The 18,206-nt window shown below is 35.8% G+C and overlaps 1 protein-coding gene across 3 annotated transcripts in view; it reads right to left on the bottom strand.

The window, feature by feature from the left end:
* PIGR (polymeric immunoglobulin receptor) overlaps positions 1 to 11,973 on the bottom strand; it is a 32,905-nt gene extending 20,932 nt beyond the window's left edge. Inside the window, exons 1-2 of one of the 3 annotated variants that reach the window (XM_087929372.1) lie at positions 11,818 to 11,946; positions 4,158 to 4,295 (exon numbers count right to left, since the gene is read on the bottom strand). The gene's annotated coding sequence lies outside the window, so the exon portion shown is untranslated. Of the gene's footprint in view, positions 1 to 4,157; positions 4,296 to 11,817 lie in introns of all 3 variants that reach the window. The other 2 variants (XM_026715553.2, XM_087929374.1) reach the window with 2 other exon arrangements.
* Between the last annotated feature and the right edge of the window lie 6,233 nt (positions 11,974 to 18,206).

Genomic DNA, 18,206 nt, shown 5'->3' with positions numbered 1-18,206 from the left:
ATCTTTGTTCCTTGTCTACTTTGAAGGAGAAAAATGAAGTTTACAAGATAAATGTTTGTGTTTTCAGTCATAGTTTACTCTGAGCAAACCAAATCAAAATCCTCACAGGGGCTTAATAACTTAAATTATTCTAAGCCACCTGCTAAAATAGGGTTACTTTGCAAAATGGCGATAGGGTAGTGGTCATCGGTACTTTGGTGAAGGGATGGAGTTCATAGAATGGGCGATGCACCTGGGAAGGCCTATTAACAGGTCCACACTCCGTGTACTACTCAAGGGGTTGTAGAGAGACATACAGTACAAATGGTCATTCATTGATGAACATATGACTAATTTAGAGACTTACTGTGTTAGATATGCCATGCATCAGGGCCCATATCTCTTGCTGCTTTAGGAAAGTTGCATTTACATTTTAAAAAATACACATGCAATTATTTTTGTACTTCATACTTGTTTTGCTGTGATTTTACTTTTGTGTGGCATTTTTGTGTACTGAACTTAAGAAAATTATTGGAAATCATTCCAAGTAAATGGTATGAAGATACAGGAATTTGGCAGAAGCTATGATAATGTCACAATGATACTGCATTACAAAATCTGAGGCATTTGCAGAACATGAAGATGCATGCAATGTCACTTCCCTCCATAGTAGACACTTGTGCCTGAAAAGTAGAATAGAACTGTGGGTATGATTATTAGGAAAGTGAAATTTTGATCCAACTTCCTTATTTGTTAACAAGAACAAATGGGTATTCGTGTAAATGTCCAGGGAGTGATGTTTTCATCTGTTATATTTTCAGAGGCTGTTTTAAATTACCCAAAGGATTTATTTTCTGGCCTTCAAGTATGGACTTTGTTGTAAAGGGTATTTCCCAGCAACAAAAATCTTTTATTTCCTCCTTTGGTTAAATAATCTTTTATTGAGTTTCTTCCTCTTGCTAAGATATTGCTCAATGACTAAATGCTTCAGGCTGTTGATTAACTGCTAAGCAGTTAAGTTGTTTAAAATTTAGAGCCCAAAGTAACTTTCAATACACATCCTAGCTACCGGCTTCATTAAAATAAACATATGTGAACCTGAGGGAACTTATCTGAGGTGGAATTTAACGTTCTCTTTCTGTTGACTGACTTTTTTCTTCTATTAGAAGCCTTACAAGGGGTTAAAAAATCTCTTCTAGAAGTTTGGAGAAATCTCCCAGAACAGATTTGGAAGAAGATTGTGTCACATGAATTCATTTCAGAGTTCTTCATCAGGATGGGAGGACCATTTCTCTTATAATCTAATCATGTATCTTGGCAACACTTAATAACCATCCAATATTATATACTTCTGGATTATCTCATATTAGTTAACTTCTACATAAATCTGTTGTACAACTCACTCTGGAGTGAGGTCTCATTCAATATGCTGATAACACTCAGTTATATACTGTTATCCCAGGATGGTCTGGAGATGCTAAGAAAAATTTGAACTAATTCCTGGAGGTTATATGAGATTGGATGGGGAGAACCAAGCCCAGAATAAAGCCAAGCAAGACAGCATTCTATGTACCTATACACAAAATGGCTTTGTGATAACTTCAACCTGGTAATTGCTCTTGATATGGTCATGCTCTTCCTAAAGAGCTGATCCATGACTTGCATTCAATGTTGCTGATTGAACAGAAGGTGGAGACTGCAGCCTTGATGATTGGAGTGTTCATACTATAGCTTTGCTAGACTTTGGTTGGTGTGCCAGTTATGGCCCTACTTGTTAGGCCCAGCCCAAGAACAACATAGGACATTCCAGCCAAAGTTCAGTTCTTTATTTGCTCATATTATAGTATATAGTATCTATAGACAGAATCTTGCCATACTAAACCTGTATTACTCTAATCCTAACAGATATATTTTGAAAGATTCTAGGGAATAGCTATCCAAAATATCTTCTTCTTTCTCCAGTCAGGCTCCAGATTATGCTGTCCCTTGTCTCGCTTCCCTTGGAATATGCTCCCTTCTTCCTGGGAAATTCTGCTTCACTACTATCCATTGCATCACCTCCCCCTTCGTAGATACAATCCATCATATTACCTTATGTTGGATTATTTCAAAGCACTCTACCTGATTAAAAAATAATGTGGAGGATGCAATTGGTTTGGACTGTGGTAACCAAATTGCTAGCTAGGAAATCTATTATTGCAGAGCTCTGGCCATCTTGAGGTTACCACATTGATTCCCAGTAGACTTCTGGGCTCATTAAATGGGATGGTTACATGAAGGGCCAGGATAGCTTCACCATACATGATTGTTCTCTCCAGCCATCTCTTTTCCAGCCCAACCATCTAGGAAAGCTCAACTTAGATTACCTCTTCATAAAAGTCAACAGGAGAATATACAAGAGATAGGCCTTATCTATGGTAACCCCCATATTACAGAATATTCTGGCCCCAGATGTAAGCTTGGCTTCAACTATACTTGCATTTAGAACATTTCTTTTTCAATGCACTTTTGTCCCTTTAGCTTTTGCTAAAACCTTCTCTACACATTCCTAGAAAAATCAGAGTTAGTGCTTCCAAATTTCCACAATATGCAGCTTTTTTGTTTGGTACACATCTATCAACCTGTCTGTCTATTATCTGTGAGTTTGTCCGTCTATCTATCTATCAATCATCTGTGTGCATCTGTGTGTCTTTGTATGTATACAATACGTAAATCTACCTTAGAATTTAGCCATTATTAAAATAAAGCTAGGACATGAGATTGCGTGGTCTGAAATATTCAACAGGCACCATGAAAGAAAACTAAAGACAGCATCTCAACATTGCTGCTCATTGCTTACCACAACAAGGAAAAAGTGAATCATCCAGTACAAAGAGAAATTTGACTAACTAATATAAATCACGGATGTGTATCAAACTATAGGAACTTGTGGTATAATCAGACTTAATCTGAACAAGTAAATTTGCATGTTTGCTCTTTTACCACCTGGCTACGCAGTGGTTTAGAGTATTTTTAAAACTCTTATTATTCATGTAATGATTTATGAGAAAAATATGTAATGCTGTTCCCAGCCTTACTTCTGCTATTACTAAATATTTAACAGAGTTGATAGAGCATTAGACCTATTTGAAACTGATAATGTAACCAATTTCTTCCTAGCTGATCTTAATTTCTGCAAAAGGAGATATTTTCAGTAGTATCTCATTTGCCATACTACTATTATGCAAAACTCTGTATTTACATCTAAAAGGTAATTCTGAGGTGTGTGCGGATGTGAGTGTAACTTTCTTAAAAAATCAAATCTTTAAAGTTGCATAGCCCCATCCCTTTAAGAAATGTCATTATAAACACACTGAAAACATATAAATGTAAACGTCACCGTAATTTCTTAGCAGAACTTTGGAAGAAGGCTGGCAGCTTTCTAAAAAGATTTTATTCATGTAACTATTTATTCTAATGCCGAAAATTACCAAATTGCATTGCAGGTTGAAGATTTTTTCCAACTTCTATGATATTACAAAAAGTGCAACACTTTCTATTGTCGCTATCAGAAAGTAATGAAATCAGAGGTTTAATCAAACCTAGAGGAATTTTGACAATTTTCTCTAGGCGTCACAACCTTTGCCTATTATAATTTTTTTAATGATCCATACGTTTTACAACATAAAGCTCTCTTGGCCCCTGAACTCAATTGCATAATTATTTGTATTCTGGTTAATGGAAGCTCATTCTGAAGTGTTTGTGTTAATTCATGTTTCCAGGGTGCCTGCTCCAAGCATCCCCTTGGAAACTAAAGCAGACTCTAACAATTATATATACAATATATACATACATACATACATACATACATACATACATACATACACTGCCAAGGAAAGGAGGATTTATTGGATGCAAAATTCTTTACTTATGCTGTATAATTCACTTTTTCATTCTAAATTATATTTTAATCCTAGATTATGTTACTGTATGTCTTATTGCCAGAAAGTGAATCCACAATATTCAAATACATATTGGTTTTTGAAAACTCTTAAAAACAATCAAGATAGATATTTTAAGCATAATATTTAAGCATATCCATATTCCCTGTGATTTTTTTTTTAAAATTAAAATTTTGAATTCCTATGTGTCGCAGCTGAATATCAGTGTACTGCCACTCTTCGTAAGTTGAAGCTTACCTGTAAATTATTATTCTACATCAGGAACCTCTCTTAGATGACCTTGGTTTGCCTCAGGATATGCAATTATATTCATTTATTACATTTTTATGCTACCAGTCTCATTGGGCTCCCATCCTCACTCCAGCTCCTGCCAACCTAGCAGTTCAAAATCATGCAAATGGGAGTAGATAAATAATAAATAAACCACTTTGGTGGGAAAGTAACAGTGCTCCATGATGTCATGCTGGACACATGACTGCAGAAATGTCTTTGGACAGAACTGCCTCAATGGCCTTGAAACTAAAAAGAGCATCACCCCCTATAGTTGGCAACGACTAGCGGAGTAAGACCTCAGGGATTCCTTCTTAGTCTCACTGGACATGTAGAAGAAGAAATAGCCAAATCTGGGGGTGGAGTGAAAAGGGGATCAGCCAAAATCCCTGCATAACCACAAATGAAGTAAGTCCAATCTTCCATGAGTGCCATTTACCCTTTTCTAACTATAATCAGGTGTGGTTAGTTGAGAAGGCTTTTCCATGCATGGGCTTTTAGCAATATGTCAATTTAATTGAAACTTCATGTGTGGACCTAGTTTTTCATGTCTGACAGGATGGCTTATAATATTACACAATGATCATGATGGTAGACAATGTGAAAATTCTAAAACTTTAGATTAGATTGGAAGTTTGAAAAAAAAAACATGTCAGAAGAAGACACTGGTAAACCACTTGCTTAAACATACCATAAAAACAATCTGGACATGTCCAAGTATTTACTAGGAGTCAAACTTATTTTTATCATCTTACATGTGGTTAAGCATCAAATATAATTTATAATAAATAGATAGGGAGCCACTTTTTTCATTCCATTTGAGACTGCTATTATATCTTTTATTTGTGATAACATTGTACCTACAATTTGAATTAGAATATTGCAGCCTTGGAACTAGAGGGCCAAAGTTTGATCTAGTACTGTGTTTCCCCCAAAATACAATCTACCTCAAAAGTAAGTAAGTAAGTTTTAAATGCTGATATTCTGATTGTAGTTTGATGGATGAAAAATATTTTAGTTGTCTTATATCAGTTTTCTGCAACCTGGGTGACCTACAAATATATTACATTACAATTAGGGGTGCATTCCCAATGGCCATGCTATATGGGAATCTGTAACACAACATATGCAAAAAGAGAAAATTGAAAAGGTTATATTGATTTTGATAAAAAAAAAAGTTTTTTGAATTAGGAAATTATGAGTCTGTATAAGTACTCCTTGTTCCTGCATTCAACTGTATTCAGGAAAGATTTCCTGGGGTGATTAGAGAAGGAAAAGTTAACAGACCTGAAACTTTTTTTTAAATCAGTCAGCCTATTTTATTAATTATTGTATTGCAAGTCTTAAGCAAAACAACTGACCAAATAGAACTTCAACATATAGGTGATTATTTAAATCCAGCTATAGAGCTGAGAATCAAGTATGGTTGTTCAGTGGGATTTTTACCATTGTAAGTATTATCCAGAAGCACTTCTTTCACTCCCATGACAATTATTTGCAATTACTGTAATTAGATTTCCAGACAGAATGATCAAATTTTTGGTGGCCAGTGACTGTACAAGAACTTAACCAAAAAAATCTACTTAATATTGTACAAGATGATAAATCCTTTTTTTTAAAAAAATGCTATTTTTAATGAGGTGTTTGAGGAGATATTTATCAGGTACTAAGCCTTTCAAATGACTTTTAGTAGACCTTACTTCTTCATTTTTTTTTCCACTGGAAAATAGCAGGAAATTATATTACCAATATTTAGTGATTTACCTTGAAAGGAATGGTAAAAATGTTTTGGTGCTTCATCTCTGACAAATGTCTGAGGCCCATTAATTTCAGTGCACTTTTTCTGATAAGTTTATTATTGTTGGAAAACAGGTCATCTAGTTTGTGTAATATGTCGCACACACACTGTAGTGTGCATTTTTTTATTTATGCTGTGCGACTGTCAATTATATCAGCAGGGCTCACACCATAATTAATTAGACCAGAAGCCAGAGGGGTGTTTCAAGATCAATAAGCCATTCACATTGGGGTTTGGACAAAAAAAGTTAAGATGCTGGAAACAAGGTACACATTAAAAGGAGTAGGGCTTCAACTGCCTATATGCAGCTACTATCTTGACATTTTTAATCCTTCCTCTGTCACTTCTGTATACAATTTGTCATAAAATCAAAAGTCCCTGTCATAGGTTAAGAAAGCATGGCTAAGTCAACATAGATGTTACTCTGACAATGTGAGTAGCTTATTTACTCATTATAAATCAATAGCAGTTTCCTTGCTATTGTTTATCTAACAGGCAGTTAGCTTCTCATTCTTTTCAGACACTTTGGAAACATAGACACTTGACTTTATTTCTGTGTTTTGCAAAGAATGGATCCCGCTCCCCCCCCCCCCCCCCACACACACACCAAGAGACGGTTAGTTCTAGTTCCATCTTAACCATGAAAGCTGGCTGAGTAATTTTCGGCCAATCACTTTCTCTCAGCCCAACCCATCTTTCAGGTTGTAGTTGTGGGGAAAATAGGAGGAAGGAAGGAATATTAGGTATGCTCATCACTTTGAGTTACTTGTAAAAAATAATACACTTGGGATAACAAAAATAAGAGTTGTAAAATAATTAACCCAAACAATAAATGAATTTTAAGCGGCACCATTTATTTTTTTAAAAAACAACACTTTATTTAACTTTGTTGCATTTAGTTTTATTTCATGGCTTCTAAGATTAAATTTAAAGAAAAACCACTCCTGAGCATGAAATAAATTGGTCTGAAGCTGTGTTTTACACTGAAAAAGTATTTCTTTTCTAGCATGGCACTATGAAATATATTTAAATGATTCATGTGAGTTAAACATTATTTTATTTTAAGATCTCCAAAGCCCAAAGAAAGAAATACATCCAAATAATGAAAGAATTAACTAAACAACAGGAGTGAATGCTAGACTCAAAACATCATGTTTTTGAAAATTAAAGAACATATTTATGTATTTGAGAGATTCAGGGAGAAGGATTCTTTCTTTCTTGGATAGCTGAGATTCTCATATGTCCATAACAATATCATTCTGAACAGAATTAAATATTCATCCTATTTTTTTTAAGTTCTAAAGTCTTGTACATGGAACTGGAATTAGAATGTTTATTTTCTCTGAATTACAAGTTGTCCTTGACTCATGACCATTTGTTTAATCACTATTCAGAGTTACCATGGCACTAAAAAAAGTTTTGTTTATGACTGATGTTTGTATTTATGACCATTGCAGCATTCCTATGATCACATGATCAAGAACTGGGTGCTTGGCAATTAGCATGTATTTATGATGGTTGCAATGTTCCATGGACCTTATGATTGATTTTCAATCTTCTTGGCCACCTCAAATGTGGGAAGCAGGATTTGCTTAACAACCATGGCAAAAAAGGTTATAAAATTGGGTGTAGTCACAGGATGACTCACTTAACAACCTCAGTGCTTGGTAACAAAGGTTCCAGTCTCAACTGGGGCCTGGAAATTAATGTACAGTCTTGGATGTAAGTCATTTCTAGTCACTCCACTACAAATTCAGCCGAATACAAAACTATGTGAAAACTAAATTGCCTTAAAATGCTAATAGAGATATTAATGCATTTAATATTTATTACTTTGTCACAAAATTGAAAGCCGATCTCTGGAGAGGCATTAAAAATCAGTCACTCATTTGCTCTGATGACTTGCAATGGGGAGGTTGAAGGGATCCTTCCTATAGCCATAATGTGGAGGTCAAGAATAATATTGGACTGTAGTTCTTGTTATATATTACTTCTTATGCTATTTACTAAATCTGGTGAGATCCGTGTATCTGGAGGGCCATAAATCAACACCTCAGTGCACATTTTGTAGCCCAGGGCAGCACAGAATTTGGCTATACCCCCATTTTTCCAAATTCTGGTTATACTTGAAATGTATGCAAATATAGTACTTGCATCAAAATTCCTCTACAACTGATAACTTTGCTACTCCTTCATAAATGTTGTCTGATGCAAAACGGTTAAATACAAAATGCTGAAAATAATTATAGAATATAAGCATAAGTGTAATTTCAGCTATGAAATAGTAAAGAAGCATTACTCACTATCAAGGCTTAGCCGACCAGAATAAATTAGTGATCCAAATCCTCTTTTTTCAGTCCTTCTATTTAAAAAAATCAATAAATCTTGAAACACTTCTCTTTTTGTGTTTCCTCTACACACAATATTGGAAAGATGAAGAAACACCACAAGATGAAGAAATAATTAAGAAGATACTAGACTGTGCAGAGATGGATAGACTTACATTGAAAATCAAACAGAAAGAAGACAAAAAATATTATCAGACATGGCACTTATTTTACCAGTGGTTGGAAAAAAGCGGTGGAGACAGTGGTGGGATTCAATCTTTTTTAGTACTGGTTCTGTGGGCCTGGCTTGGTGGGCCTGGCAGGGGAAGGAGGCTGTAAAATCTCCAGTCAGAGGTGGGATTGGCCAGTTTTCCAAACTATTCAAAATGTCCACTACCGGTTCTGCAGAACTGGTCAAAACCTGCTGAATCCCACCTCTGGGTGGAGAGTAAGAATGGAATCTGTACGGTTAAGCAAATTTAATACCCAGACAACACAATGTTTATCAAGCACTAAGAAATGTAATTAATAGAAAATTAATAAAATTATTTTTAAAAAATGCTGAGCTGATCAGAATAAATTAGTGATCGAAATCCTCTTCTTTTCAATTCTTCTATGTTTTAAAAAATCTTGAAACACTTCCCTTTTTGTGTTCCCTCTACTCGCTAACAGCTGGTGCAATACTGAATTTCTTAAGAGCTGAATGTCTAAAGATCTCTTCTTAACTCCAGCTTTGCACATCCATCCACCTGTTAAGATTCTTAAAGAATTATTAACCTCCAAAATGCACATAGCAATAGAGCTATTGTGCATATAATTGTGCAAACACCTATATATAGGAGATATGATTTGTAGTCTGCACAATGTTATTATACTATTTTTGTAGTCTGCACAATGCTATTATGCTGTGATCTATAACTTATGTGTTAATGCACTACCAATAGCTTCATAATGCCAATGAGGAATATTAATGAACAAAGAGAGAAAGAAAGCACAACTCCTCTGAATAGTATTTGCCAATTCCATAAAACAAATGTGGATAGCAGAATCAAGGCAGGACATGACTCCAGGGTCTTTTTATTCAGCAGAATTATTAGGAGGCACCTTATTTGTGAACTGGATTGATGTTTCATCAGATGAAATTTGAACTGCAATTTCAACTCTATTTAAACCAAAACTTCTTGATGCTCTTGTTTTGCTAATACATGGGAATGTATTATAAACCAAAAAATGACAAATCAGGAGCTTGAATAATATCAAGCTGATTGATTTAGAGTCAATTATGGCCATTTACACTAGTTGCTCTCCAGAAACAAAAGTTTCAGGAAGACCACAGCATTGGGTCTGCTTACAAGTATGTAATGTACATACAAGTATGTAATGCATGCATATATTTATTTATTTATTTACAGCAAATTTATATGGCTGCCTATGTCAGAAAAAGTGACTGTAAGCAATATATAATAATAAATAAACACTAATCCTAAAAATACAGTTACTATTAAATATATAAACAATTGCAAGATACATAAGAGAACAGATGGTAGTTCCATCTAGGCTAATAAGAAACTAGGTATGTTTAGCCTAATGAAGAGGATGACATGTTAACAGTTTTCCTGTATTTGAAGGGATGTCACACAGGGAATCGATGTATTCTCCAAAGCAGGACAACAAGCAATGGGTGAAACCTCATCAGAAGGAGATTCAACCAGGAAATGACAAGGAATTTCCTGAGGGTGAGAATGATTAATCAATGGAACAGCTTGCTTCCTGGGGTTATAGGTGCTCCATTGCTGGATATTTTCAAAACAAAGATTGGACAACCACTTGTTGTCCAATCACAACAAGATGGTATAAGGATTCCTGCTTTGGGCAAGGAGGTTAAAGTAGAAGACCTCCGATGTCTTTTCCAGCATTATGATTTTAGGTTTTTATATCCAGAAGGGATGATCAAGTCACCATCAAAGAGTAATACACGGAGAAAGGCTAGATTTTAGAGAAGAGCTCATCAAATGTCACTTCCAAGTCTCATAGCTGAGGCACAGTGAGACTGCAGCGGTCTAGCCCAAAAACGTGATTTATTGTTTATAATTTGTCTCACTGCCTGTTTAGTTCTGGGTTTTAGAACTACAATAGTTCTGCATTGTGCTTCATGTCTCCTAATTATGGCAAAAGTTCTGACCTGGTTACATTTATTTTTTTAATATAGTATGAACAATTATGCAGAACTAGGATTACTTTTGGATCTAGATTTAGATTTTAGTTTTGGCACTAGGAAGTTTAACAAAATAAAAATATGTAGAACTTGTTAAATTCCCTGCAACTCTACACTTCTATTGCATTCTACTTATATCATAAGTTGAATGGCATTTGGAATTTCCAGCTTGAACAAAATTCTTTCAAAGAAATTTCAAAGAGTTTCCAATAAATCTTTAGGCATGGTTTTTCAGTCTAAGCAGCCTAAGATTTCTTCTTTCTGAGTGATAAATTGCTACAGAAAGTAGTTAATGAAAGATTCACAGTGCCTGCTTCCGAAGGTCTTGGCAACATTTGAATGGCATAGTGGGGACCTCACTGTAAGAGGGATAGGACAAAAACTAAAATACTGAATTGATTTTAACCCACTTGTAGTGATCTAGATCCCAATGCAGTACAATTGAAACATGCCTTTAATCCACATTAAAAACACATGAGTAAAACAGTAAAATATGTCATGCACGTCCAGAATTTGAGCAAATATCCAAACCCTTTTTAGCCGCATGCCGACATGAACTGCAAAATGTGCACTTAGGAGTTGACTTATGACCCTCCAGATACATTGATCCCCAGTTCTCAGCAGATCTAGTGAATAGCATCAGAAATAAAATATTACAGGAAGTGCAGTCCAATAACATTTGGAAAATTACTTGCTGACTCCTGTGTTATGGCTATAGCAGGGACCACTTCATCCTCATCACTGCAAGTCAAAAGAACAGTGATATGAGAATGAGTGATATTTTAGGCCTCTTCAGACACAAGGTTTCAGATTGTTACAGAGTAATAAATACTAAATACATTAAGATTCTATAAAAAAATCTCTATCGGATCTATAAAGCAAATATTGTTTAAACACAAGTTTATTTATTCACTTAGGCTGAAATCCTAAGTGGAGCTACTAGAAGTGAGCTCCTTGTAGGCTTACCTCAGGAAAGTATAGTTAAAATGTATGCAAATACTTGCATGAAAATTCCTCTTACAATTGTTGAGTTGCTACTCCCTCATAATTTTTTCTTCTACAGAGTATATACAACTAATAATAATTAGATTGATAACTGAATGTTAAATATTTTAATATACAGTACATACAGGCTGATAGAAATTATTGAATATGAGCAATAAGCCTTTAGCACTTCTTAAAAATCTGTTTTGTTTTCTAATTTGGGATTTTGTTGTTGCTTTTTTAGAACCATTATTAGTTATCTATATAATTTCAGGTATGGAATAGTAAAAAAGCATTACTCACTGTCCAGGTTTAGCTGAGCAGATTAAGTTACTGATCCAAATCCTCCTTTTTCAATTCTCCTACTATGTTTTTTTAAAAACACTTCTCTCTTTGTTGCTCTTTGTCCCTGGACTAAGTAAGTACTACTGGTGCAATACTCAAGAACTGAAAGTATTTAAAGACCTCCTCTTAACTCCAGCCCTGCACATCCATCTACCTGTTGAGGTTCTTAAAGGAATATCAGCCTCCCAAATGCACACAGCATATAATTTTGCAGGCACTTGCATGAAGAAAATATGATTTGTAGCCTGCACAATGTTTCCAATGGTTTCATAATGGCAATAGGGAATATTAGCAAACTTTGGAAGAAAGAAAATACAAGTTTTCTGGATAATATTTGTCAATTCGGTAGAAGAAATGTGGACACGGGAATAGAGTCAACCCACATGAACTCCACAATTTTTGATATCTTTATTTTAATTATATAACAAATGTATATGGCTGTCCATGTCATGAAAAGTGACACCGGGCAGTGTACAGCAATTAATAAAACAATAAATATATTAAAAAAGTCATTATTAAAAATGTAAAAAAATCACAAGGAAAAAGTAAGAATACATGTTAAATTCCAGTCAAATTGATATCCAGAGAAATTTTGATACAGAGCAGTGGTGGGATTCAATTTTTTTGACTACTGGTTCTGTGGGCGTGGCTTGGTGAGCATGGGAGGCGAATGATATTGTAAAATCTCCATTCCCTCCATATTCCTGGGGGAAGGTTACTGCAAAATCCCATTAACCTGATTTTCAGCTTTGTTCTCTTGCACAGGGCAACAAAAGAAGACCCAGCCGATCAGCTGGGACTCAGGAGGCAGAGAATAGAGGGGGGCAAGGCCAATCAGAAGTGATATTTGCCGGTTCTCTGAACTACTCAAAATTTCCACTACTGGTTCTCCAGAACTGGTCAGAACCTGCTGAATACCACCTCTGACACGGAGCTAAGGAATGCAAATGCCTTAGAGTCCTCAAAGCAGAATAGACACATAATTCTAGGTTTTAGAGAAGGGCTCCTTGCTTGTAATGTAATTACAAATCTCATTGCTGAGGCCTAGTAAGACTGCGGCAGTCGAGTACTAAAGTATGATTTGTTACTTCTAATTTGGCTCCCTGCCAGTTAGTTCCAGCTCCCAGGATTACTATAATTCTGCATTGTAATTCCTGTCCCCCCAACTATGTCTTAGGTTCTGACCTGGTTAATTTACTTTTTATACAGTGCGAACAATTGTGCTTGACTTCTGGATTGCTTTTTGATCACATTCCACTGAACTACTTTGTCTTTCAAACCAAGGCAGGGCCAAGATGCTAAAAAAGCTTGAATGGATGCATGGATATATAGCATTATAGAAATGGGAAAGTACAATCTCAAAGAACGTATCCATTCTGTAAAGGCAGCCTTAGCTTGAGACTTCAGTGCCCAAACAAATATCACATCAATAAATTGAGAAATATATGAAAATAATGGTTTTGTTATTGCAAATAAAGAAAGTATTAGATTAAAAAAACACTTAATTTTCAAAATTTTCAAATTATGTTAATTTTCTTTTCTAAAGCTTTTTACATTAAATCTGTGATTCTATGAATCTTATTATGCGAAGGAGGGTTATAGTTATTCTCTCTCTCTCTCTCTCTCTCTCACACACACACACACACACACAAAACTTAAGATCATTGATGGACGACTATTTTGAATTTTCAGAGAATTCTGAACCACAAAGCCACATCACATTATAAAAATTGCTGAAATGTTAATATCCTATGAAACTAAGTACAACCATTAGTCATACCAGGAATGCTACCACAAAAACAAAGCTAAAGAAATGTCCAGTGGTTTTTAACCAGAGGTGACAGCAGAGGGGTGGCTTTAAAAAAATCAGTATGGCTGCTAAAACCATGAGGTTGAAGCCCTGTCCTTTTTTTATATGTGTTATGATTTGTACAAAATAGGGGTGGGGCTTCAATTGTGTGATTGGCCGCCATCTTTAACTTTTTTTTAATCTTCTTTTGTCTCTAAAGCTATTTTTCAGATTGGGAAATGAAATGTTGGACAAATAATGGTCTAACACAGGGGTCTCAAGCTTGATATCATTGAGAGCTGCATCAGGGTTGTGTTTGACCTTGGGGGCCCTGGGGGGCATGGCCAGCATGACATCACTCATGTCGGGGGCACCTGTGGAGGCCAGAGCACTCTGCCAGTGAAAATGGGTTCCCGAGCTCCATTTTTAACTGTAGTGGCTTCCTGCAACCCTCTGCTAGCTAAAACAGAACTTGGGGGGACCATTTGCAGCCCCCACAAGCTCCATTTTTGCTGGCAGAAGCACTGTGGGCCAGTCTTTTGTTGTTTCCAGGGTGGCCCCATGGGCAATATCTAAGCACCCCATGGGGCGGATCCAGCCCCCAGTCCTGAGTTTGACATCCCTGGTCTAACATAACATATTGCAACAAAAAAGATTCATAAGGTGCTTTGTCTAAAGTGGCTGAGACATGGACTTCAGACTCTTCTGTTATTTGGCTTTACAAGAAAGAAAAAGAACCGGACGGACAAGGATTTTTCTGAAAGAGAAACTTATTACCTGTTTCTCATCACAAGAATGAACAAGAGAAAGATAGTTTCGCTTTACCATAAATCACACGTCCTGTACCTTAAGTTTAAAAAGAACTATAATAATAATAGATCAGGTTTTATGTTTGGGTTTAAGATTGTGATCATACATTCTCACTGCAATAGAAAGTATTTTAGTTTTAAATATCCTTTAATTCAGCTGACCTTATGCAGACATTCATTTACTTTTTCTAACTCTCAAAACTATAAAATAAGGAAAGGCAAGTGAAATCCAAACTTATGATTGCTATTCTATTTATTAGCTTTTGTGTACATATTATTTCTTTTATGAAAATGACTACTGCAGTTAAAAGAAAGTAAGTTTTAATTCCAAACCAATATGTATTACTTATTAATAGCATTCTGGCTTTTAGTCTTAATGGGCATTCGGTCAAGTGACTAACAATAAGACAATAGTCACATTATTTGCATTTGCCCTGCTATTATTTATAAGTGTAGATAATCCTTGATTTATGATCACATGTGGGACCAGAATTTCCATTGCAAGGCAGTTGTCAAGTGTATTACACCTTATTTTACAAACTTCATTATTATACTTGTTAAGTAAGTCACTGCAGTTAAGTGAATCACGTAGTCATTAGACGAATCTGGCTCCCTGCATTGACTCTGCTTGTTGGAAGCTAACTGGGGAGGTCACAAATCATGATCACATGACTCCAGGACCCTTCAGCTGTCTTAAATACGGTATATGCCAGTTGCCAAGTGCCCAAATTTTGATCATATAACTGAGAAAATGTTGCAATTAATGTAAAATGCAAAACTGGTCATAAATCATTTTTAAGTATCATTGTAAATTCAAGTGATTGTTAATTGATTGTAAGTCGAGAACTACCTGTACTACATAATTTATCATAAAAGGAACAGATGTTGAGCAAATTAAAACTGTGCAGGAGTTCTCAAAACTATTTGCAGTAAGGGTATTTTCCAATGTAAGGGGAGAAATAGATTCACATATTTTTGTTCAATTGATTTTGAAAATATATCTTTCCAAAAAAGAATTAAATGATTATAGTTTTAAAAAACTGAATGTGGGGAGGGGGAAAGATTGCTTTATTGCTATTTGCATTCCCCCCCCCCCAATTTTTTGTTATCACAGGTCAATTTTACAATATTGATTTTATTTTTTGAGTGTTGATATTTTTCAACTTGGAGCACATTTTTCTTCAGCCAGTTCTCATCAATTTGCCTTTTAACAAAATTAGTATTTGATGAACATTTCAAACAGATGAAGCCATCTGCCCCCCACTTTTAAAAACACCTTACTAAATAGTATATATATAATGATTAAGGTGTTGGCCTAGAAAGCAGGAGATTGCATTCTAGGCCTCCCTTAAATATGAAAGCCAGTTGAGTGACGGGGTTTTCACTCTCCCTCAGCCCAACCCACTTCCCAGAGTTGATGTTGGAAAATAATAGGCAGGAATAGGTATGTTTTCTGCCTTGAGTAATAGATATACAAGTGTGGGGTAAAAAAAGGATGGGGTTAAAAAAATAATAAACCTCCAGCGAAGCACATAGTTGTTGGCCTTGTGTGCTCTGAGGAAGATGAGAGCTATGCCAGAGGTTCAACGATACGGACAGGTCTCAACAGAGGATCCAGATGAAACGTATCTTTCCTATAAACAATATGGATACAACTTACAGAAACTTATACTGGATCAGTCCTTGCTTGGGTCAACAAGGACTTTGGTCAGTGTTGGAGTTCTTGGACATCTGGTGACAAGAGAGCTATAGGACTCAGGACTATTAGCTGAGCAATCAGGATCAACAGCAGCAGGATGAATGGAAGAAGAGTTGCTTACCTATTGCAATATATGAAGACTGAAAACAAAGAAATATTGATTTGCTATTACAAATCAATACCAGTGAGAAGAGGATATTCAAAAAGAATGCACCAGTTCTAGACGGAACAATATCCAGTAATAACAGGGAGGAGACGAGCAGATCAATGTCAGTTTGTAATATGAAATAAAGTATTTACAAAGATAGAATTAGAAGAACTGCAAAGATCTACTCAAGGTAAAAAAAAAACCCAAAGTCTTGCCAGAAGTAGTTCAGACAGAAGAGAAAAACTGGAAGGAATTGGTAATAGAGAAAGCCAGCATTGCTAATGAATTTGGGAATTCTCACTCCCAAACCAAGCACCTTTTGCTCTACCTTCTCCTCAGAAAGAACAAAGTCCTACAATTGAAAAACAAGAGGAACTGAAATGAAAAATAACTGAGCATCAAGAACAGCACAAAAATAATAGAATGACATAGTCTGCTTTGAACAAAACCAACCAACCAAATAAAAAAAACAGCTGGCCAAAGTATTAAAAGATGCCAATATTGTAATATCAAATATAAGCACTAGCTCACTGCATGAAACAAACCAACTGATGTACAACATAGCTGCATTTATAACTGAAGATTTTGGATACAAAAGCAATCAATGAGCAAGAGATAAGCTAAACTGCACACCACCAAAATGGAAGATAGGGTAAGACAATAAGGCCAGTATGTTAAAATCAGATGCAATCAAGCTACAGCCAATGAAAAAAAAGCTGAAAAAGAATATCTGATCCAGAAATAACACCTAAAGACAAGCCCTGGAAAATTTAAAGCAGGAAATAACAACAGTAGCCAAGAAAATCAGCAGGTACAAAGTTTGAACTGTACCTTACAGCCAGAGTCTCCAATTTCAGCCTAATCAGAAAGGTTTCTACCAATTAATCAATAGAGAGAGTGCAATAAACCAGCCAACATCTTACAAGAAAAAACTGCAGTTCTGGGCACAACTATGGAACAATAAAACAGAATGCAGCTTGGATAAAGGAAGTGGAGAAGTGGGAAAGGTTGAAATGGAAGAACTTGTAAAAACAGCAAAAATGGTTTAGAAAAGAGCAAGGAAGACAAGTTGAAGATGAACTGCATAATATTTGGTTGAATCATCTGACCACTCTGCACCCACAGATTTCCAAACAGTTTAACAATATACAGCAAGGAGCTGAAATTGAATATTGAATAATGGGGGTTCATTCTCTGAGCTTGTTGGTTGGTTTCCAAATGTTTTGTTACCAGACTAGGTAACATCTTCAGTGGATTAGATCAGTGGTGGATTTCAATTTTTTTTTACTACTGGTTCTGTGGGCGTGGCTTGGTGGGCATGGCAAGGGAAGGATACTGTAAAATCTCCAGTCAGAGGTGATATTTGCCGGTTCTCTGAACTACGCAAGTGTTCACTAACCGTTCTCCAGAACTGGTCAGAACCTGCTGAATACCACCTCTAGATTAATTCCCCTCTGGATTACTTCCGCTGAAGATGTTACTTAGCCTGGTAATGAAACATTCAGAAACCAACCCATAAGCTCAGAGAATGAAGCTCCAACCTTCATCCTCCACTTGAGCTACAGATATTCACCACCTTTGCAAACATTGATTAATATCTGGCCAAACCTACCTGTTAATGAAAGATTCAACAAAAGTTAATGAAAGATTCAACTAAATTGGCAGTTACTGGCCAATTACCTAATTACCAACAACATTAAAGTTGCTAACTGGTATGGTAGCAGATGCAGTTCAACAGCATCCACTTGAAAACATGTTATTTTCCACCAAAGCAGAAAAAAACAGCAGAGGAAAAAGAAGATCAGTTCCTAATTGACAAGACGATTTTGGAAAACTGTAAAAGAAGGAAGACCAACTTGACCGTAGCTTGGATTGATTACAAGAAGGCATCTGACTCCTTGC

Source organism: Pseudonaja textilis, chromosome 3, assembly GCF_049901715.1.
Source record: "Pseudonaja textilis isolate UNSWEBS1 chromosome 3, rPseTex1.2, whole genome shotgun sequence".
In the NCBI taxonomy this organism is placed as follows: Eukaryota; Metazoa; Chordata; class Lepidosauria; order Squamata; family Elapidae; genus Pseudonaja; species Pseudonaja textilis.
The sequence above is the reverse complement of the archived record's forward strand: the minus strand, read 5'-3'. Positions and strand labels throughout refer to the sequence as shown.